Below are 23,180 nucleotides of genomic sequence, written 5' to 3'. Positions count from 1 at the left end.
GAACTTGAAAATCAGGCCATTATTTACTACCTGACCATGACCTCAAAAATCTGAGCAACTGCTTTTACAAATCCTATCTCCTTAAGAAAAGATGGTCTTAGGCATGTTTACTGAAAAAAAAAGAAAAAGAAAAAGAAAAAAGTAAAACCAAGACTGTCATTTTGTATGATTATCCTGATACCTATGAATTCCCCATGTCAGGGAAGAAAACCTGGAAAGGAAAAACCTGGAAGGAAAAGCAAGGGTATCTGGTCAGAAGAAGTTCAGTTATGGCTTCTGAAATTACTAGTAGTTTTTGTCCAAAGACTTTTACATTAATAGTTTTGCCCACATACTTTACTTGCAATGAAGTGAAATCAGCCACTGTCTGTCAGCCAAAATGAGGCAATCAGTGATGATACATGGTAACGAGTTTTTACTGCTGGGATTGCACTAAACACACTTCATAAACATACAGAAATAACAGCATCTTAATTACCTTGTTTACACATATGCAAAGAGCTATATAAAAGCAGAATATGTCAATGAAACTGGTAAGAGGTATACATGTCTAGTTCTTCAACTCTTAAAGCCTATTTCAGTGAAATTCAATTAGCAACACAACAAAGTCATGTTTCCAACAAATTATTTACTATATAAACAGTTTATAAAATTTCAAGCACTCACTTTCTTACATATTCTTGGCTCTGTTAGACTGGAGGAGAAAGCGAGACGGAATGAAAGCAGCTCAGAAAAGCTGTTTGCACTTCAACAGTAACATTTTTACAGCAAAACACAGCCCTACATTACAACATCGTTTATTACCAGCCAACCCTTAGAAGAGAACTGACATATGGTACAGAGATAACATTTGTCCACTGCAAGGGTGCTGGGACACACCTGCCAGTTAATAGAGGAGGGGAAAACAACATTGTAATGCAGGAGAAAGTAGAAGAGATTCTTCAGATAAACTAAACCAACATTTTATTTCTTTAAAAATTTAAACATATTTAAGCAACTGCATGACGTCTTTTTTGGTTCTAGGCAGCCATTGCAATTTTAGCAAATTTGAGACTGTTTTTAAATAGCCTTCGCAATTACAAATACTTCAGTATTTATTATTAAAAACATAAAATGAGAGTATCATTACTAAAAGACAATGTTTTACAAGATGATATCACCCACCAGACAATTTATAAGATATCACTAATAAAAAAACCTTACTATTGCTATGCATCTTCAAAAACTTTCCTGAGAACTGTGATGTACATAATGGCAACCCAAAGCCTAATTCTTTTAATAACTTCCATAAAAACTGTAAATTGAAACACTGTCAAAACCACTGGTGCCAAAGCATCTTCTAGTAAAAAGATGTTACATGCCTTTTTGTACAGTTGAAAAGTTTCTGAATACTAACCCGAATTTAACGGCACAGCACACTAATCAGGAGACATTACAGCTTCAGAAACAGTCCCCTCCTTTTCCTCACAACAATTTGCATCCTGCGAATGGATGTGAATACGCCGCACCTTTTCTGTGGTTTGATTTGTTCCGACTGCAACTTTCAAGCCCTTCAAGTTTTATTTTACCACTAAGAGCACCTCCCAGGTGGGTATTACATTTCCCTTTAAAAATGTTACTAACCTGCCTTTAGAGATCATTTCTAGTGTATCAGATCAATGGAGTATCACGCCAGCACAGGTTTTTCCTTAGTGACTGTAACGTTGCAAAGTTATAACCCCAGACTAACACACGCTGCTAGATCAGACTAATAAGTAGGCTCATCACAGCAACACACAGAAAATACAGGCTTACCTCCAGCTTAAGCAAAATTAAACATCGGCTACGATATAATCCTTAGCAAGCAGCCGGCACCTAAAGCAAATTCACCTTTGTTTAAGTATCTCGTGCTGTTTCTGGGTAGAATAAATCTCTGGGGTCTTGGCGTTGCCTCTCCCTCGTTCTCCTGTAACCACTTGGCACGGCAGCACTGCGAGGAATGATCAAGTTGCTTCACTCACAAGTTCCTTTTACAACTCTGATTACATTATAGGGCCTTGCAGTGAACTACCTGCCAGCTAGCACTTCATAATATATTGCCGAAACATTAAAAAATTCAGTCAGCAGTGTATTTTCTAGGGATGTGCAAGTAGAGAAGAGCACAAAATATTCTTGGTAACCTTGGTTGATGCATTTTTTTAACGCTGCTGTTCAGCACTGGATGAGGAGAGTCAGACAAACCCAGAAATACATTTCTCTGTCTTGGTGATTTTGACTCATTCTGCATGAATTTTGGTGCAAAACCACCTGAAAAATTGCAAAGCTGAGAAACCATCAAATTAGCATTAAATACTAAATTACAGTTATGCTACAGAAAATTCTTAACAATGTTACTGTCTTAGAGGGACTTTGAGCACACCAAAGTTAAAGTTTCACTGCCTCCTAAACAGCCATGTGCATTTTGAGAACAGAACTTCCTTTTTGAATTACCCCTTTCATCTTTAAACTTCATTTTGAGGAAACAGACTTTGCGACAGAGTTGTTTCCATGTCAAATCGTTCAGTTTTTCTGATACTCTACTCCACAAATGTAATATGCTTTCCTCTTGCAATTGCTTCAGAATCAATTAATTCAACAAGCCTTTATCAACTTGGCATTCGAGCATTGTAGGGACCGATGTGTTTTCTCTCGCTCTCTTTTACAAAGAAAGGAGGTACCCAACCTAATGAATTTGGACATCAGGTTGATTAAAGATAGAAAGGAGAAAGGAAATGTCTCAGAATTTATCAAGCAAAAAGATGAAAACTATTTCAAAAAGAATTATAATGGGGAGAAAACGAAAAATATGATGCAATAAATTTCTCTCCAGTGGATCTTCAGAGTTATGGTGAAGTTCTGATTATTTAAAGTATCGTAAAATGATTAATGAGAAAAATGCCACAAATGATATTGTGCATTTCAGCTAGTAAAGATGTAACAGGACTTGTGGTTCCAAATACTGTATGGGTGACTAACAAATTCAAAATCCTCCGCAGTGGGGCTGCAGTATATCTCAATGTCACACCTATGCAGACATGTCCACCTGTTTTCACTGCATCGGCACAGATTTCCTATATAGTGCAATGGTTAAAGTAATTTGTATAATTTGTATCTTCTTGCTCTGCAGTACACATTTAGAAATGATGCTCAGAATACCACAGAGAGGGTGGCTTACCACCTTTTTGAAAAATACGTAGTCATATCGTCTGCAGTTCTCTCGTGATGTATGTTAAAAAAATTAAGACAGAAAAATACAATTAAATGGAAAGATTTATCTTCCAAAGGTCAGTACAATGCCATGGTAGGAACGAAATGCTGATGTTGGCAGCTGCTAACGTGTGCCTGTCACCCTCCCGAGACGTGCCTTCAAGCACACGCACGGCAAGGGCCCTGAGACCAGGCTGCCCTGTTGAGCAGTTCCACACAAAGTGCTCCGCTTATGTCAAGTGTACAGAAATTCCCTCCCACTCAGGCTCTTACTCAGGGAAACTCAACAAAGGTGTATAGTTTAAATAAAAAACCCATGGAGGGAAGGCTTTCACGCCACTGGCTCCCAGAAAGCCCCCACTTCAATCACAGTCTTTCCTCCTTTACACTCCTTCTCCTAGTCTCAGGAAAAATCATTCCTTGTTTTTCTTATTTGTATGACCAAACCCCCTCGCCAGGATGGTAACTGTTTGATCTGCAATTCCGGATCTGTAACAGAAAGGCTGACCAAAAGTTTGGCTTGTTCCTCCACCGCTGCAGGAAGAGCGAATTTGAGCCTCGGACTCTCTACAGAGCAAGTTTTTCTGGGCAGCCTCCAAAGTACCACACCCCAAAACAAACTTTCATTTAAACTTTCTCCATTCCTAAACACAAATGTGCACGCTATTTTTGCAGCCTTGTCTGCAGTGCTGTACCTGTATCACCATCAGTGATCCCTCTGAAGTTGCAGCTGCAGTAACATACATCCACGCTCTTCTTCAGCCGAAGTACCTATGCTAAGGTTTACTTTGCTTTTGAATTAACTTCTTTTTAAATGTGACTACATAAAGTCCCAAGCCAGCTATGTTGCGATGACCCACGGACCTACCTCTCGCATTTGAGGTCAGCCCAGGTAACAGCTGCCAGAAGGGAGACTAAAAACTCAGGAGAGGCTCTGTCTTTTGGGCAGCTAGAGTTCAGATCCACTTAATGGTGGTCCTGGTGCAAAATTTATCTTTTTAATCAGCTTTTTATTCACAGTAGTAGTTAAGACAGGTAAAGTAGTGAGCGAGCCAGTTGCTGAAGGTTTTCGTTTTAAAACAGCTGTTTGTGGCATTACGTTCAAACTGGTTTACATTAGTTACAGCAGTCAGTATGTAAAAAAAACCTACGGACTTGGGCGGTGGATCTGTGCTAGATAAACACTGCGTAACTGTACGATATAATTGTTCCCTGTGTGTTTATATTATTGAAAGTGGACAACTGCGAACGAAGACACAGTTTAGAGACAGAACGTTCAGCCAACCTTCCCAAATGAATGCTCCGGCATAACTCTGCTACGAAATCCTAAGGTTTGCATCCAGTATTGCTGGTTTGTTATCATTGGAAATATCAATTTCCAATCAATTTCCATTATCAAATACGCAGTGAGGAAAACTCTCCTGACAAGACGTAAAGGTTCAGCTGTGCCGCAGACAGACACCAGCACGAAAAATTGCCACCGCATCAGTATGGCTTTGATTGCTGGGCGAGGTAGGGAGAGATGCGAGACAGCAGGATTTTCTGTAACACCTTGCCTTTTGCCACTAAAAATGAATCCAGATTATTTTTGCAGGTCCCTACGGCTGCCCATTTCTCCTTCTCCTTAGCTCCCTTTTCTGGGTTGCAAACCTTGCTTAGCGAGGAAGCGCTCGTCCTTCTCAAAGGCAAAGGAGATGAGACAACGGTCAACAGACACCAGGCGGAAAGGTTACTGATACAAGAAGAGCTGTTCTGTGTTTTCTCTGGTAAATTACGCTAAATTTTTATTACAAAGCAAGATTTCTTTATTGTGTCTGTTGGCTTGTTTGATAATAGATTTCTCATATAATTTATCTGTTACAAACACAATAAAAAGCTAAGAAAAATACAAGCACAAGGGAGAATTAGCCACATATTATAAATTAGTATTTGAAAGATCTGGTTTAGAGCCAATAAATATAAGCAGACAGGCAGTGTTTACCAAATTTTAAAGCCCTTTCAAACACAAGGCAGGATGAGATGGAAAAAGAAAATGAAACGGTGCTAATACAGCCTATCTCTACAGAAAAAAATGCAACTCCCTCCCAAACTTCTAGCTATTTCTGAAGTGAAAACACTTCCAAAATGCTATGCCAAGTAAAACACAGGGTTACTTGAACTACAAATTTTAATGCAATGGTGCAGGCATATTAGTAAGTTTAATGATTAAAGGCACTTGTCTTGAGCTAATAGAATATCTGCAAATATTGCTCCATGTATGCTGATAATAGACATTCCAGCACAATACGAAGCTAATTCCAATACTTCCAAACTATTTAACAGGCCATTTTCCTCTTTCTACATTATCCAAAGGCAGAGGCTAAGACCAACCATTACATTTTCTTGCTGTTTTGATATAGAGGGCACTAACAAACCTATCACAGATGAAGAGATGACAACCATTTTAAAACAAACTGGAAAACAAAAATTGCATATGGACATCGACACAAAGAAAATGAGAAAGGGCAGCAGAAAATCGAACAGCTCGGTATGAAGGGAAACTTTCAAATCCACATCATAAAACCAAACATGAAAATCTACAGTAATCAAGCAGCCAGTCTGAACCACAGATTTCAAAATCCGAATTTACTTGCAGATAGCATATAGAAAGATGGCTCCCCAGAGTAGATGGCACGAAATGAAAATATAAAAAGCACACCTTATTTTCACAGTCCTAGGCTTACTACTGGCAAACCAGAAACTTGCCTTTTACAGTAATTTTAGTCTCTAACTTAGCATAGAATAACTTAAGCCAAGAAGTACTACATCTTTCCAGGGATTTCAATATATATTAGCTCATGGATGAAGATCATAAAATACAAAAGTAAAACAAACTTGCCTTTCATAGCAGGATTACACCATGGTGCTTGAATCTTGCCGAGCTAATGGTTTGAAGGTCAGGCTCTTTGGAACAGATGCACTAATCTCTTATTATCTGTATATTACACAAATTATTTCAGATAGTATTTTTTCTTGGAACTGACAGATAAGCTCTATTTGCTGCTCAGGATTACTATGATCATTAATGAGAGTGCTTCTTTTTGGGTATGTTCACAGTGTGAGAGGTTAGCTGTTATTGAGTACAGGTTGCTATAAAAATAGCAACAGCCAGTTAAATAGTAGGCAAAAATAAGACATGTAAATTCTATGCAGGTAAGATGTCATCAAAATAAGGATTAAACACAATATATGCACAGAAAAAAAGATTGCTATATACAATATAAATCAAAATCACATAAGATAAAACTTAAAAACATGATCTTGCTCTGTTATTATGAAATGCCATTTAAGGAAACATGTATTTTTGTTATTATAGCCTCTATAATACAACAGATTTTAAAACTCCATGAGTACCACAGAATCTAACATGACAGAATATTGAAGAGAAAATAACAACAAAAAGTGCATAAATCCCGGCTCATTTATCTAAAACTGGTATTACTACCCTCTTGAGTAAGTAAAGACTGGACGGACATAATAAAACTTATTGTCAGGTAACTTCTAACAAAATCATTATGAAAGATAACATCAGGAGCATGCAACCATCACAAAAGGAAAAGTTTGGGAAACTTCTTGGTAAGTTAAATGATATAGCTACTGCTAAAATAAGAAACAATATAGAAGGAACTTTGAATAAGCTTAAGTAACGTACATCATTAGTATAATAACTATTTCAGAGCCTTTAGATAATAATGATTATATGTTATTAAATACACCATCTTTAGACTATGAAAAATATAAAAACTAGCATGTCAGCTATTAGAAAGAGGATATTTGCGAAAAGGAGACTGTAATCACAGCCTTTACCTTATCCATTAGTGATGCAGCACTGAAGATATGTAATGAAGATAATCTCCAGTTTCTTTTGAAGTGAGTTTTGATGTGCATTTCAGTGGCAACAGGAGCCAATGTCACTGAAAGATGACTCAAATCTAAAAATTATTTTACTTTATAATTCTTTCATACAATGTGCCTCATTGCATAGTTTCCAGAAGAATATATATATATTCACAGTATCTCCTATTTTCCTCAGCTTTAAAGACATGTATTTAATTTTTAACAAAAAGAACATATTCTAGATGAAAACTGAAGGCATTTCTCTCAAGTCAAGAACTTGCAATATATAGTCAGAAAAGTTCTTAGAAGAATTTATGTTTTCTTCCACAGAAATTTTTAAGTAAAAGCCATCTTTCTTGTTTGGACACCGTTGTCCAGTGGTGGTCTTTCTCTGAAGACTGTATTATGTGTATGCCAAGTTGGGAAAGAGGAAGATGTACAATGAAGACCAAAACTTTTTCGAAGGCCTTAACTTTTCTATACATTTTTGTGTCATCTGCAGAGGAACTTTGGGCTACACAGGCTCATTGACTATATCAAGCTAAATATAAAAGCATGGGTAATTTAAAACAAATCTGAAGTGCATGGTCCTACTGAATGTTTTCTTTTCCTCTATATTAGAAAGAAGTGGTTTTTTGTCTTACATACTTGTTCACAAAACCATGCAGAATTTTCACCAAGGTCCAAGTTCATCATGTGTAGATCTCCATGGGACTCTTCCCTGTGAAACATACATAGGACTGGACCTCACCCTCATCTAGATGCTTGATGCATCATATTTAAATCAAACTTCCAGTATGTTTGTAATGTGACAATATGGCATTTCAACAGTGAGGAAAATAATGCACTTTAGAAACCAAAGTCAACTTTCCCTAAAAATCCTGCTCTGGCACAATGGTGCCTGAAAATTTGAAATAATTACCATTACCTAGCTAGTAGGATATGAGCTATATAAAATAGTATTATGGTTTTTAATATAACTCACAGTCCAGGAATTTAGAATATGTTCTGTTCTAGTCATCCCAACAACACAAGAACAAATAAAGCACCAACCCAGAATCAGGGTGAAATTCTGGTCTGCTTTTCTTCAGTATTACAAAAAACATCTGGCGTACACTTAAGTGATCGCTTATCATGCCATCTTCCTATTCAGCAAGGCAGGTAATGACAGTATTTTCAGGTATGTTGCAAAGATAACTTATGACAGTGATAAGCTATTATTTTGATAGAAAAACTAGCAATCTGAATAAAAAGATCTTGTTACAGAGAGTTCACCACTGTGCCATCAAGCAAGATAACAAATGTCACCATGCTATTTACTGAAGTACAAAATATGAGCTGAAAGAATGGTCAACAGGATGCGAGTATAAACATACACATTTTCAAGGCTAGCCAGTGATGGATGAATCTATTTGTAATTATTTTAATTTAGTTAATGACCTGTTCACATATCTTTTGCATTTCTTCACAGTTCAACTGAGTTCACCAAGTTAAAAAAAATTAGGAATCTTCTTACAGTGAAGTTCTGACTCAGCTTGTGTTTAACATACCTTTTATAATAATATCACTAAAATATGTCAAGAAATCAGGTACTACTATTTGCTCATTTAGCTAATTTTACACTGCAGAGAATAACGTACTGTGTTAAAGCAAGTCCTTCCTGGTAGAGTATTTAACTGAAATCCCCCAAATAGAAGCACTCTTACTAGGACACAAGAAATGAAGCTGTTAAGTGAAGCCAAGGATGAATGTATGCACGACCCACATTATATCCCAGCAGCACAGAGGTGTGAGTCCTACTAGAACATGTTGTAGGGGTCAAACGTCGTATTGCTTTCAGTCACAGATTCCCATTTCAAGAAAGCTGACACTGTCCTAGTTTGTATTGTAAATATTATTAAACATGTTTAATATGGAAGTGATATTTAGACACGCTTTAATGTATGGACATTTAAGGTCCCACGGAAACTTTGCTTAAAACAATACCCCTAACTAAAGGTTACGCACACATGCTCACACACATGCAGGCACACTCTGCGGGCACTCTGGGTTGTTTCTTTTCCAGCATCATTTCAATGAGATTACTATATCTCTTATAATGTGCTCCTAGGTACTTTAAACAGTCAGAAATATTTTCAAATCTGGTAATTACGGTCATAAGTTTTTAGGAAGTCTTGGCTCTTCTGCAGGCTGTGAGATTTTCAGTAGGTCACTTCCAGTCCTGGAGTTTGTTCCTCAATAAAAATGGGACAATGGCACTTACCGTTCCTTTGTAAAACGCTTTAAGGTCTACGACTGCCAACAATGCAAAGAACAAAGAACCATCGCTACTATTAAAGAGGTCTGACATGAACTATAAAAGTCAGAACATAAATTAAGAGCGCATAAAATAGATTGCACTACAAAGCGAAGTTCAAGAGTACATGTTTACATAGTAGCCATAGCAGTTCTTGCTCCAGCTGGGATTGCAAAATGATGGCTATACTGCTGCTGCAACTCTGACCAGGATAGAAAGCTTTGGACAACAAACAGAAAAAAAGCAATCTGCAAAAGGTCATCCATTTATTCTACAAAACACTCTTACCGGGTTACCAAATTCTTAAGCCATGAAATCAATGGGATTTTTCAGCAACAAGCTCTCAAGAGCAATTGATTTCTTAAAAATAAGCATATCCCACCAACAAAGAGGACTTTTTACACATAAAGACAAACAGCCTGTGTATGTAACGTGCCGACTAGTGTGCCTGTGGGAAGAAGGAAGGTCTTTAAGTGAAAAAGGAATGCTGCGATGCAAAGCATCAAGGTTCACTTCTCAGTTTTGCAACCTCATTTCATTCACAGTTCTTTTATAAACCGCTGATGATCCTAGTTCTCTATGGCACACCGCTTCTGTCGTAAGTACTGCCAATATTGTAGTGATGGGTACCACGTGAACACAGAGAGAGAGTAAAAGATGAGAAAAAAGTCAGGAGAAGTCCTATCTGTCACCCTAAACTGACATAATTCAGCCCTCCTTTTGGGAGCAATCACTGATCCAGCTGGACATTTGATTTGCCTCACTCTTTCTCTTCCTCACTTTTAACTCAAGTTCATGTTGTCCAAATATTTTTGCTCTTTCAGCAACAGACTATTTGCAATTATATGTGAAAAGTAATATTAATATGATAATAAAGAAGCATATTATCAATAAAAGCATTAACATGTAAGAGTTCCCCCCCTCCCCCCGCCGTAAAACTAAGATCGTGTATTTACTGCTCATTATACCAGCACCAAACACATGGCAGCACTAGATGAATAACAGCACATCGCTGTGCTCTCCGATTGCCCTTTGAAGACTAACAGCATTATGAGATTCCCAGTTTGTAGAAACTGGCAGTGTCACATAATAGAAAAAAGTTGTATTTGTGTTAATGGTACACTGAAAAAAGAATATTAGTGAAAGTACTTACTTTTTCATCATAAACAAGGCATCACAGGACAATGCTGTTATTACATATTAAGCTTGACTGATGACAATGTATGAAAGGCTCAGATCATGACAGTTGTGCTGACAGTGCCACCAATTAAAGTTACAATAAAATTACAATTCACTGTGTCATTTCCATCTACATGGTGATTTGATTTTTGGTTTGACTGGAAAGATTTATACCAATTACATAGTGTTAATTCTGATGATAGCATTTGCTTATCAGAAAAGGTAAGATAGTTAAGGAGATCATCAGTCCTAAACCTGCCTTCCCTTATTTTTCTGATTTGATCACATGTAGAACAGTTAACCAGCAGACTTCTTAAAGGCTTTTCATGGCAGTACTTTTCTTCCGAGGCTGACAATCTCACTATCCTTTATATAAGTATATTAATGGCTTCCTTCATGCAAACAATTAATAAAAAAATATAAAATAGGCACACATATATATGTAACTCTTGATTAGCATTCACACAGAGACTTAGAAAACTCTGACTTCACATCTGCAACCAAATCGTGCCACTCTTATGGATGCTGAGCAATCAGCAGAGCAAATGAGAGAAACTGCTTACAAGGTAGAGAATTACTCCATCTTAGTAAGAACATTATCTGATCTCCTACAAAAATAGCATCAGAAAACTTAAGTCAGTTGTACCAGTGACAAAACACACCCTCTTTAAAAAGTGGTCATTTCACTGTAAGTGTGCCAAAGGCGCTTTTGAATTTGTAATTTGAACTTTGCTATCACGCAGCAAGATGAGGATCAAACCTGGTGCTGCGACACAGTTTGCCTATTGCACGCCGAGCTGCAAGAACGAGAAAGTCTGTAGTTTGGGTAGCTCAGCAGCTGGGTCATTTCTGAAGCAAGACCTCTTCTATCCAAGCAACTCGGCTGTATCCCTCTCCTCTGTGCAAGAGCGGCAACAGAAAACCTTGCAGGGTTCAGCTCCAGGAGATGAAGGGCTGGGGCAGCCGAAGCCCTTGCTACTGCCGGCCTTTGAGGAGGAACAAAGCAAAGGCTGGGAGCAGAAGGGAATTTTACGTGTCTGTCGATGCTGTACTGGAGCTAGTCCTGCCAGACTCCTTTTAGAGCGTAGAGAGGGAAACAGATATTTTAGGGTGCAGTTCGTTTTTGCTATCTCAGGTATTTACTTGAGGATGGATAAGCCATGCGCAGGAGCGTACCTTTCTCTCTGCTGCCTAGAAAGAAAGCGATGAACTGTCCTGCTCCGTGGACACCTGCACTTGCTCGGACTAATCCCACTCGCTGTGATTATGGATCCTGATCTGCTTCTTTGAAGAACAGTGCCTCTCTAGTTGCCAACGGCAGGGTTCCCCCCGCTCTATCCCACAACCCCTCTCCAGCTCCTGACGCACACCTCGTACCGTATCGGTGTATTGAAAAAGCATGATGCGAGAGACATGGACATATGGGATTCCTTGAAGAGATAAGCGCAATAAGTGGGAATTAGTGGCTGGAGGATTTGTGCTCAAGTTTTTCTAGATGCAGCCCCAGATTTTTTTTTTTTTTTTTTTTTTTGATCCAGAGCAAGTAAAGCAATGAAAGCAGCTGCCACATGCAATAAAATGGCACCAGGTAAATGAAACAATCCATGACGTCAAATATTCAGTCACCAGCATTTGCACAGGAAGATTTGTTTCTGGGCCACACCAACTAGGACTGGAGAGGGGCTTTTTGCCCTCTTCAGAGTATCCCCCTGCCCAAGTCAGTAAACTTTAACTGGTGTTGCAGTAGGCTGTTGCAATCTGGAGGTGGTTACTGTGAGGAGTCACTCTTCTGAATATTTCGGGAACATGGTCAGATGTTTAAAAACAAAGGCTCCAAAATAAATGCAAGACCATTTAATGGGCCTGGGATTTTGGCCATGGGCAAACTTTGGACCAGAAACTACTGTGAGGCAGACTGGGAAAGCCCGAACCTTGGCTAAAAGAGGAATTTGGGGATCCCATCGAATTTCTTGCCATTGTTCCCAAGCTGGCCATAAACATGTCTACCCTCTTGAAGCAGAGTATAGGATAAAGGCCTGTACCCAGGCATGGAGCATAAAAATGCTGCCTGAACAAAAATTAAGTGTAACTGTATTTGCAGCTATGTAAGTGCTGTTAAAGAAAAACTGTGAACTGCTACTCAAACGCACCACAGTTTCTGTCACCTTCTCAGGCCCCTTTTCTCCTGGATTCCCCAATCAGTGACAATGGCTCATCTGTTAAGAGCTAAGTCCCGACCGGGCTCTATAATCCCTGCATAAATATATCAAAAGTGGCCTATTCCAACACATGCTAGAGATGACAGCTCTCTTCTTGCTGTGATATGAGCCTGTTGCCAGAACTGTGCATCTTCTTCACGTCAGAGGAGAACTAAGTGCAATACAAATGGAACTCAGCTCTGTCACACCCAACTCTTGGAGCGGCTGTGCCTCACAAGGGCCACTACTGAGACTCCAGAGAAAGAGTTTGGTTACTACATGAATCGGATCCTGTGTGTGACCCTTCTCAAGTGACCACTTCAGAGCGCTGTGGAGCACCTCTGCCTAGGCAGAAGAACCTGGTTCCTACCATGGTATGCCTCTAAGGTGGAGGCAACTCAAAACGTTCTCCTGGTAAACTATCCCTTTCCTATCAATAAATACTAAACTTCAACAGAATACTTTCAGTATGCGAAACAACCAAGCCAACCCTGCTGTGTATACACCCTGGAGTTTGTTTTCAGTGCCACTTGAACATCTTCCCCTATTAACATTTTAGTCACTTTGGAGTCCAGACTGAAGCAAGCGGATGAGCCTTGTCAAAGAAATCTCCCCACCCTGCCCTGACCATGAACTCCAGAAAAGAGCTGCTCAGGCAGGAGAAAAGATGGTTAGTAGGATAATTTTCAAAGGGAGAGTGATGGGTAAAACCAATTTACTTTTATACATAAATCCTGGGTCACATCTATACCTAATTCAGTGTTTCAGTCTGGCCACGCTCTGAGAGAGAACACTTAGCACCATCAAATCTAATCAAATGGTAGAGCTATAAATAAAGCCAGCAACAGCCACGTGAAAGCAAAACTAATCAAAACAGCAGCCGTGAGATTCCTCCCTTAACCTGCTCTATAAACAGGAAATCCATTTGCATATACCTGCGTTAAGATAACTTGTCAATCTGACAAGTTCTGTTCTGAGACCAGAGAAATCATCATGAATAAATGCATTCCCAAGATGTCGATTTTATCCCAAAGGCACAAAAGGCACGATTAAAAAAACCAACTTTCATTACTGTTTTACACTCGTATTTTACAAGCACCATTTAAGATCGAAGTCAGTCACCCAGTTAACCCAAGCTTCAAAAACAGAAGTTGGGTGTCTGTTTTGGGCAGCCACCCTATCTTACATAACCACGGAACTTCGGTGCTTCACAAATCACAGAAGTAAATGAGGAAACTGGAGAGGAGGCAGCAAGAGTGCTCAAAGGGGAGTAAACCAGGTTTCTCCTCTGCACTGACAGTGCGAAGAGGCGGTATCTCACACTGCCTTCTCATACGGACTCTTCTGCCTTGGTTTCTTTCTTCAGTACTATCAAATCTTGCATTTTTCAGAATCTAGCAGGAATGGGTGGCCAATTCTGACTGGTCAAACACTGGGAATTTCTGCTGGGATCGCCAGACGTCTAGAGCTTCCCAGAAGAAAAACATCTAATTTCTAAGATTTCTTATAAAGCAATGCTTTTGAAGCTATCAGGCACCAGAAACCGAACTTTTGCAATATGAAAAATGATTATGTGAGTAAATTAAATAAACCATATATGAGTGTCTGTCTGTGAGCATCAAGGACTTTTATAAATACTAAGTAATTTCAAAGCAATTCTCAGGTAACTTATGAGGATGAACACACAACAGACCACTGAAAAAAATACTGTAGTTTACTCTTTCAGTCCTTTGAATGTCTTAAGTGTATGACACTGCAGTTAAATATTTGTAGACTTCAGTCTGAAAATCTAAACAGATTGTCAAATTTTAATAAATTCAGGCAAGTTCAGGGATGAACCTTCCAACAGAGACCTGAGGATATATAGAGGCAACACGTACTGTTTGCTGAGGTCTAAGTAACTAACTATATTGAAGTCTGTACAACAGGAAACAGTAATTCAACTTCCATATTGCACAGTATTTTCATGTCTTAGAGTAAGTTATACCGAGTAACTGATATATGTAGCACCTAACAATACAATAGAAATCAATACAGATTTAAACAAACTTAACATTTTACACTATCGGTCCCCTTTTGGAAGTTATAGGACCATCACATTCTAAAATTCGCACGCTTAGCAAACTAAAGAAAGGCTGGGACAACATTCAAAATGCTGATGAAACTGTAAACATACGCCACAGTTGATAAAAATATTTGCACTTTGACAACATGCCAATGACTTAGAGATCCCAACTTTGCTAACTTCCTAGGCTGTTTTTTTTTCTTTGTCTTTTCTTGGCAATTTGAAGAAAATTTAGCAGATGCAACAAACCAGCTAGTCAAATGGAGTGCCCAAAAATCACTGAAAGTTTAATTTAAACACTTGAAATACCAGCACAAAGGAAAAAGAAAAGCCACTGTAAAAATAGAAAAAAATTGTCAAATATAAACCTCTGTTAAATTCTCACTAGTCTCTGATCGATTTCCTTAAAAAGAAATCACGCCTGGTATGTTTTTTGAAAGTCAGCCACATGCACAGAGAGCAGTCAGTTCCACGGAATAAACCCCACTGCTCACGAGCAGCGTTCACGCACGAAGCGCGAGCGGACGCCACCGAAGAGCCGAGCTTCGTTCTGAAGGAGCAGAAATCCATCGGGTGCCTCGGTCCTTTTCTTTCCCTTCTCTTTGCGTATCAGATTGGCTGGCAGGAAGCCAGTTTGGACTAGCAAGTGATATGACGTGCTCATTTTCATCTCTTCTACCTTCGTCCTATTTTAAGACTTGCCAAAGTGGTTATTACTTATGTTAATTTAATTTACATGCCATCGAAAGCAGGGAGAGGACTCTGGGCAATAAATGTTATACAACCAGAGATCAAATTCCGTTGTCGCACAGTTTACATTAGACTGCGGCTCCTTCTCGGAAACAAAGTCAACATCGGACTGGCCGATAGCCCTGGCTAGCAGATACGCTGCCAGCCTGATGCATGTGGGAACAAGGCCAGTGACTGTCCTCATTTATCATCTGTCCTCTCCTGTCCTGCAATGCTGCTCTTATCTGGGTCTCAGCCAGCTGAACTCAACCTCCCTTCATGACCTGTTAAAAGTATTGCAGGAGGGAGAGCTTGATATTTAAAAAAAAAAAAAAAAAAAAAAAAAAAAAGGCTATTCGGCAACACTGAAATGGTTTGTGAACTGATACCTGCTCCATCTGATGCTGTCAGCATTTGTTTTAAAATGTCGTTCATATTTATTCATATTTAAGGAAATACTCAAGCTGAATTGTGTCCTTTCAAGACGTACATTGTAAGCTGTTAGAATTGAAATAGTTTTTCATCCGACTTAATGACTTGCCAAAAAACTTGAAACTTATTTTTTAAAAAAAATCCTGTGAACATTTTTTCATAATTTTACTGAGTTCTACATATTTCATTACTTATAATATGCAATTCAGAGTATCTAAGGGCCATTATCTGTATTGCAGACTCTATTAGTTACATTATAGATAAGTATACAGGGTTTTTATAAATGCACTAACATCATCAGCTGCAATAAAAGCGGCAAACTTTACTATTATTATGATGATCATTATTATCCTTGCAAATCCCTTAAAAACACCTGTTGATCCTCCTTTTTGTCTTAGGTTAGGTTTACTGCTTTTCCTTTGGATTCTGTTGCTAATAGTTCTATTCCTAGCCAAAAAAAATACTGAAAAATCCCTCAGAGCTCATCTTCACATTCACAAGTAAAAGTGCTAAATAAGACGAAAAGTGTCTCTGAATCTAATGGTTCTTTGCATTCAGCTAAAGGCACTTTTTTTAAACTCAGCCCACCAGTATTTTAGCATCAAATATATGATTACCACACATTTTTATATAAGTTTTATAAAAAAACCCTCAAGAGTTTGAAAACTTGGGTTTATTTTCTAAAAGATCCAGAATCAAATCATTTCTTTCCCAGAATGGATTTAGAGATATAACATTCATATTTGAAAAACTGTGCTGGAATCAAAGAAGAATCTCTGTCCATATTTAGATGCAAAGACCCACTTTGTCCTTGACTGTAGCTAAACTGAAGCTACAAGCAAGCAAGCAAAACATTAAAGGTGATCTATAAAAGAGTGCAAAGAAAATTCAGTTGTGTGTTTGTGGGGAAGAATTGAGAATAGTTTTAAAACATTTTTCAAATTATTGCAAATTCTTCATTACATGAGAAAAATAATACCATAAATGGTTTGTAAGAAATACTGCCATGTACTGGCCAGATTTCAAAATTTTTCTTTCTATGAAATATTTTGATCTGCTCTCTGGAACTCTGTGTTGCATTTACTGGAAGTATCAGGAAAAAGGCCATAGTGTGAGAATCTGCAAAATTTGACAAAAAATGGTGAGATTAACAGTCTTGAGCAGCCAATTATGTAGACAATTGTATATGACAAGTCAGTTCTGCCCCAAACTTCATCTAGACGCTCGGAACAACCCAGTGATGAAAATACTGCAGATCCAGCTATTTCTGTTCTTTTCAGTTTTAAACTAGATAGCCTGAGCTCCCAAATCCATACTGAAAAATTGAATGAGTTGTTTCATGCTGAACAGGCTATCTCATTCAAATGAAAATCAAAGTTTATGTTAGGTAAGAAAAGGACTGCTTTGGAAAGGAAAAAAAAAAAGTTCAGGTCTATCAAAATTAAGCTAGATCACCTGACTCTAAAAAAAGGGGCTTTATTCTTCTGTAAGACAGGAATTCATTCCCGTGCCACAGAATGAGAGTATTTTTCCTCTGGATGACTGCAGGTACTCCAAACCTTTCTACAAAATCCCACAACTTCCAGAAAGCCAGAAACTGTGGCCCTGCTCACGCAAGAAGCATATGAAGGGTAATAAAATTCAAGTTTAAGGCTGACATTCTCTTACATATAGGTATTTATGTACAAATGTTTAATGTGATGATAGCAGACATTTTTTCCGTCTTGATAGTACTTTGGCATCACTCTATTTCTTTTTTCTGTCATAATTTTGATATTATTTCAGCTCAGTGTTTATACTTGCACAAAATAAAACTTGTGAATGCAGTGTGAATCAGATGAAAAAAGCAAATAAAAATCCTCTTTAAACAAAGCTTAGTTAACTAGAATTATCAGTAGGTCTTTCTATAAAACATTTCATAAAGAAACCCCAATAGAAACATAACAGTGAAGCTACACTTATTAAATACATTTGGCATATTTTCAAATTCTAGTTCTACAAGACATGTATGTCATAGCTTAGCTAAAATCAAGATTATACTTCTGGAAAGGAATAAATTCTCCTAAACCCCACACTACTCATATATTGGAAATAGCCCAAAGTACAGTTCTTGCTGCTGTAATATCTCTGTTAACAATTCTAGGGAGAAAATGCAAATAGACAGAAAAACAAACGAATGCTTTTGAGCACAAGTCAACTCACTACATAACAGGAGACAGTCAAAATGTATGTTTCAGGAAAAAGGAAAAGAGCCACATGTAACACGAGCTCAAGAGAGCGGCAGAACTGTGTTTGAAAAATACTAGCCCTTATTAGGAAATCTTTTGGAAGATGAGTAACTGGAACTGAATTATGTTTCTATTAAGGGTAGTGAATTCCTCAGCTAGACGGCAACAGTAAATAAAAGAGAACGTGCTTACATTCACTCAATGGTTTCAAAGAATTAAGGATCATTACTAGAACAAAGAGTTCCTCTTACAAAAATAATCAGGTCTTTTGCTTCGTTTTTAGTACTATTCTTCATCCTTTGGTGCGTTTCCCCCCTCCTGCTGCAGAAGCAGTTGGGTGCGTGCAGGATGAGCACGAAGCTCTTGCTGGGTCCAAGGGGACCTGCTGCTCTTCGCTGCCACGGCGTCAGGTTTAGAGCCCAGATCCTGTCACCCACCCCAAGGCACCACCACCATCCCTGCTGCTGCACTACAGACTTTTTTTAGATCGGCCAAAAAGAGAAATCCATCTTAACGTCAATCTCCCTCCATTCTTTTTGTGCGACAGAGCCGCCGTCCTCGCAGATCACCACAACTACGCAAAGCGAGCTCTAATGCTCTGCTCTGGGAAAAATAACAACCCGGATAGGAAGGACTCTCACAGAAATAATACCGAACAGCCAAACACGGCTACTGAGTGAGTTGCAGGACGGACCGCCAGGCTTCCGCTAGGCTGCAGAGAGTTACTTTTCAAGTACACGCAGTCTAACGTGAAGGAAAAGATTTGCAAAGCGTGCAGACTTAACAAAAAGGAGGTATCTGTAGGTAAGGAAGCTCCCGTGTAAATGCTAGGCATTCCTGCAGAGGTAAATGCCCAGTGCAAGCAAATACTTGAAAATGCTCCTCTACAACACAGCGAACAACAGGTGAATTCCAGAAGACTAAACTACACCTGCGGGGTGTAACTGTATAGCTGTAAGGCTCATGGTCATTCTGACTTCCACGATAATTTTCTCATTCTACCATTAGAAAATTGGGGATCTTGTTGCATTTTGTCTGGATGAACAGGAGATGCTAATACAAAAGAACAGCATCAGAAAACAAATCCTATGAAAACAGCAATGGGATATTTGCCTTAAAGAGAAAAACCTGTCTTGCTGACCCACAGGTAATTGCATCAGGCTGAATACGTCACAGAGATGTGACGCTACCAAATCTCGGATAGCGAGACGGTGAAGATACAGTGTCAGAATGGTCGCAAAGCACTGTCAGCACTTAAAAAGTACAAGAAAAGTGTGCTCCTATTAGCAGATGATCTTTCTGAACCCCTGTCTGCTGACCAGGGGTTAGAAAGCAAAAGGGAGGAATCCTTTCGCCTTCTTAACGCACGCCTCTGCATGGATCCAGGGATGGGAATACTTGCGTTTATCTGAGATCGAGCTTTTCCTTTTTTCCAGAACTCATCTCACTGGTGATACCTCTACCATTACCTCCATCCACTTTGTAATGCACTATTATGTCTCTATTTATGGTATAAATTCTGTAATAAAACTCTTTCCTCCTATGGCAGCAGTTTTTAACTCTTTCAAAATGAACCCAGGACCCCAAATCCAAATGCAGTATGATCAATACTGCCCTCAGTCACTCATTGATTAGGAAACTATAATATACCTGTAGGGTTATAGGGTGCTGTATCACAAAATCAGGACAATAGATGATGATTTCCTACCGTAATCTATTTTCCTATCATTTTCCTATGATTTAAACTTAGTTGCTGTAATTATTTAGAAAGTCTGCAGTTATATATTTATTTTGTATATATGTATATATTTATTTACAAAAATTAGGCTGGTAAAGAAAGCTAGAAAAGTTGGATTGTAACTAAAATTGTACAGAACATGCCTGGAGCTATTTTCATTCTTCTGTGGCCTTTTTGGGGGTTTTGCTTTTTTTTTTTTTTTCTTTTTTTCCCCCTTCTTTTTAACTGTGATAGCATAAGCAGAGCTGGATTTTCATTAGGAATACTGCCAGAAGATTACAAGCTTTTTTTGATGGACTATAAAATCTATCCAATTTGCGGGCACAATGAACAAACCATAGTAAGTAAGGATTTTGTTATTTCAATGAACAGTTACTAAAAGTATTATGAAATCTTAAACATAATCAAAAGGCGGGTGCAGCAGAAATACATACTTTTCCTTGCAGATTTACATAAAAATAAAACCCGATTCTTTCACTGACAATCTTATAAAGCACATATTCAGAAGAAATATTTTTAAAAGCACTGAAGAAGGCTGCACAAAATAATGTGATTACTGGTCCTTCTAAATCTAACACGCAAGTGGGTCTGCCCTGTATCTGCAAAGAGGTCCGTGTGTATATATAGACACATACACGCATACAGTCTCACACCCCCCCCCTTTTTCAATTGAAAAGAAAATCAGCTCTCAGAAATAACAGCTACTTAGTAGCAGTTTCATACACACCACTTCTATTTTTCTGTAAGATTAAACCTGTGCAGTATGCTAAAAGCAATAAGTATCTAAAAAAAGTTGAATTCAGCTCTTATTGACCATTTCTTCAAATGAGAAAAAGCAAGATGGAAGTTAATTTTACTGGTTTTGAAGACAGTAGTAAACTAGCATTTCAGATCTACATGTTCCACAAAAATAAGGAACCTCTGATTTTCAAGAAATATCTGACCTTTTGTTTTATTTCTGATCTTTTCTTTTGAGTTTTCAAAAACAAATAACTATATATGTCATGTATACCTGACTTACAATCATGCAAGTCATAGGAAAAAAAAATTTGAACTGACCAGTTCAGGAAAAACTGTGGAGGCTACAAATACATTTCTATATTTTTTATACTTCCTTTAAAATACATGCTCTGTGTCAAGACCACACCTTCAGTTACCGAGGTTCTGTAGCAGAAGTTCATACCTGGCACCAATTTTTGGCAGCCCATACACCTCCACACCAGTTTTCAAACTTCAGAATTTGGCTATTAGAACCAATTTTTACATAATCAATTTTAAGGACCTAGTTTATATAATATTGTCAAAACAGATTTATTTATTTTTTTTAATTCTCAATAGTGGAGACATTATTAAGTTACTTAGGCACAACACATTAAAATTAATTAGACCTTTTTAGACTTCTCCCCTTTTGTACACTACAGGAAGGAAGGACAGTGGGTCCCTGATTTAGGGCATGAGTATTTAGTCTTCAGCAATGGATTTTCTTCGGAAAACCTACCACGCCTCTTGTGTATATTGTCCTAAAAAATGGATTAATTCAATTCAATGATTTCTGACATAATTTAACTAAAAAAATAGTGACTGACAAAACATGTCACATTTTATTTGCTCTGCTTAGACCACAGATCGTGCTGTTTGCCTGAGCCACAGTAAGGCAAAGCAAATATCATTCTCAACTCTGTTTTACAATCATAATCATACTTTTCATATTTGATTTGCTGTTTGAGTTTCATTATAACTTTAGGTGCTCCACTCCTTGCAAAATTTTTCCTGTTTTGGAATTTATGCCAAGCAAAATTTGGAGAGCTATAGTGTCTTTCTCTGAAGAATGGAAACATCTGAGCTTTAAATAGATAATGCTGAGAAGTGTTTGGAAGTCACAGTTTCGATTTTAAGCTATTTACTAACTTCACTGAGAAGAGTGAGTTAGGGCTCATGCCAAGCAAATCGTTGTATGTTTGGTAGCCCCCTGTGCCGCCCTTAGGCATACAGCCCTGGCTCCTGGTCAGAGCTGGACTACTGAGTAAGACGGAGCAAAGATTTGCTCTGTCACAGCAATTCCTATTTCAGTAAGATTTAGGAGCTAGAAAGGAACACCAGATCAAACCACAAAAACATTCTCTGAAATACTTAAAATATTTTGTTCTTTATAGTAAGTGGAGTAAAACGTGAATCTAAAATCTTTTCTATAATATAATACCACTTTTTATTACTTTAAGAGCATGTCATTGATTCTGATGCATCTAAAATAACAACTTAGCGTATACAACTGTCTATATTCTAGTCTAATATTCGGGCAGAGTGCATTTTCGAGCAGCACTATTAATTACAGTGCTGAGCTTCAAATACGCCTACTACATCTATCATTTGGTCCAACTGCATGATTATATGCTTTCTGGCTTAAAATGAATAAATGAGTAGTGTAGAAAAGTATTACAATCTTTTTGTTAAAGCTTTACATTTTGAAAGAATCACTTCTACTGCTCATCTGGCAAAAAAAGAAAACCAAGGGAAAAGGGTGAGATATTTGATGATATAAATAAACAATATTGTTACTTACCTTCATTTAGATTACCCTGACTATGTGAGAGGAATGCTGCCATACGCGTACATTCTATGCTAGGCTGAAGCTTTTCCTCTTTTTTCCCTTCTTTTAATAAGAAAGAACCCTTAGGGCCAGGTCCTGCTCCCACTGAAGACAAGAGCAAAAGTCTTCACTGGGGCTCAATAGGAGCAGGACAGGGACTTTAAAACATTTTTTTTTCCCCCTTTTGTATATTTCTGTATGAGCTTTTGTTCCTTCAGGCTGTGCGGATACGAAGCTTTTAAGATTTCTGAAGTCGCAATAAAGAGATGGAAGTCTTATGTTCCTAACGAAGCATCATGCTGTTTTTTAATTTATCTGAAATCACTGACCCCAATTTGCCAGTGTTGTTTTTAACGAAAAAATATTGGATTTACTCTTGCCTAAGAAGTCAAAGGTAGTTTGTAAAAACATATTTTTTGCCAGTACAGGTACAACCTTTTATCCAAGTTACATAACCGCCATTCATTTGCTCAGATTTCAATTCCCCCATTCGTACTCAACTCTTGCGCTAGAAGAAATTTCCTATACATAAAAAGCTGCTCTTAGCCAAACCATTATCCACTGTTGATAGCCACATACGTGTCTTTGCCTTTGCTTGCCTACCTGTAAGCAAGGCTTCTGAGAGAT

The 23,180-nt window shown here is 38.1% G+C and overlaps 1 protein-coding gene across 49 annotated transcripts in view; it reads right to left on the bottom strand.

The window, feature by feature from the left end:
* The window catches only part of RIMS1 (regulating synaptic membrane exocytosis 1), a 335,886-nt gene that overhangs the window by 18,002 nt on the left and 294,704 nt on the right, over positions 1-23,180 (bottom strand). The gene's annotated exons all lie outside the window — the stretch shown is intronic.

Source organism: Accipiter gentilis, chromosome 15, assembly GCF_929443795.1.
Source record: "Accipiter gentilis chromosome 15, bAccGen1.1, whole genome shotgun sequence".
NCBI lineage: Eukaryota > Metazoa > Chordata > Aves > Accipitriformes > Accipitridae > Astur > Astur gentilis.
The sequence above is the reverse complement of the archived record's forward strand: the minus strand, read 5'-3'. Positions and strand labels throughout refer to the sequence as shown.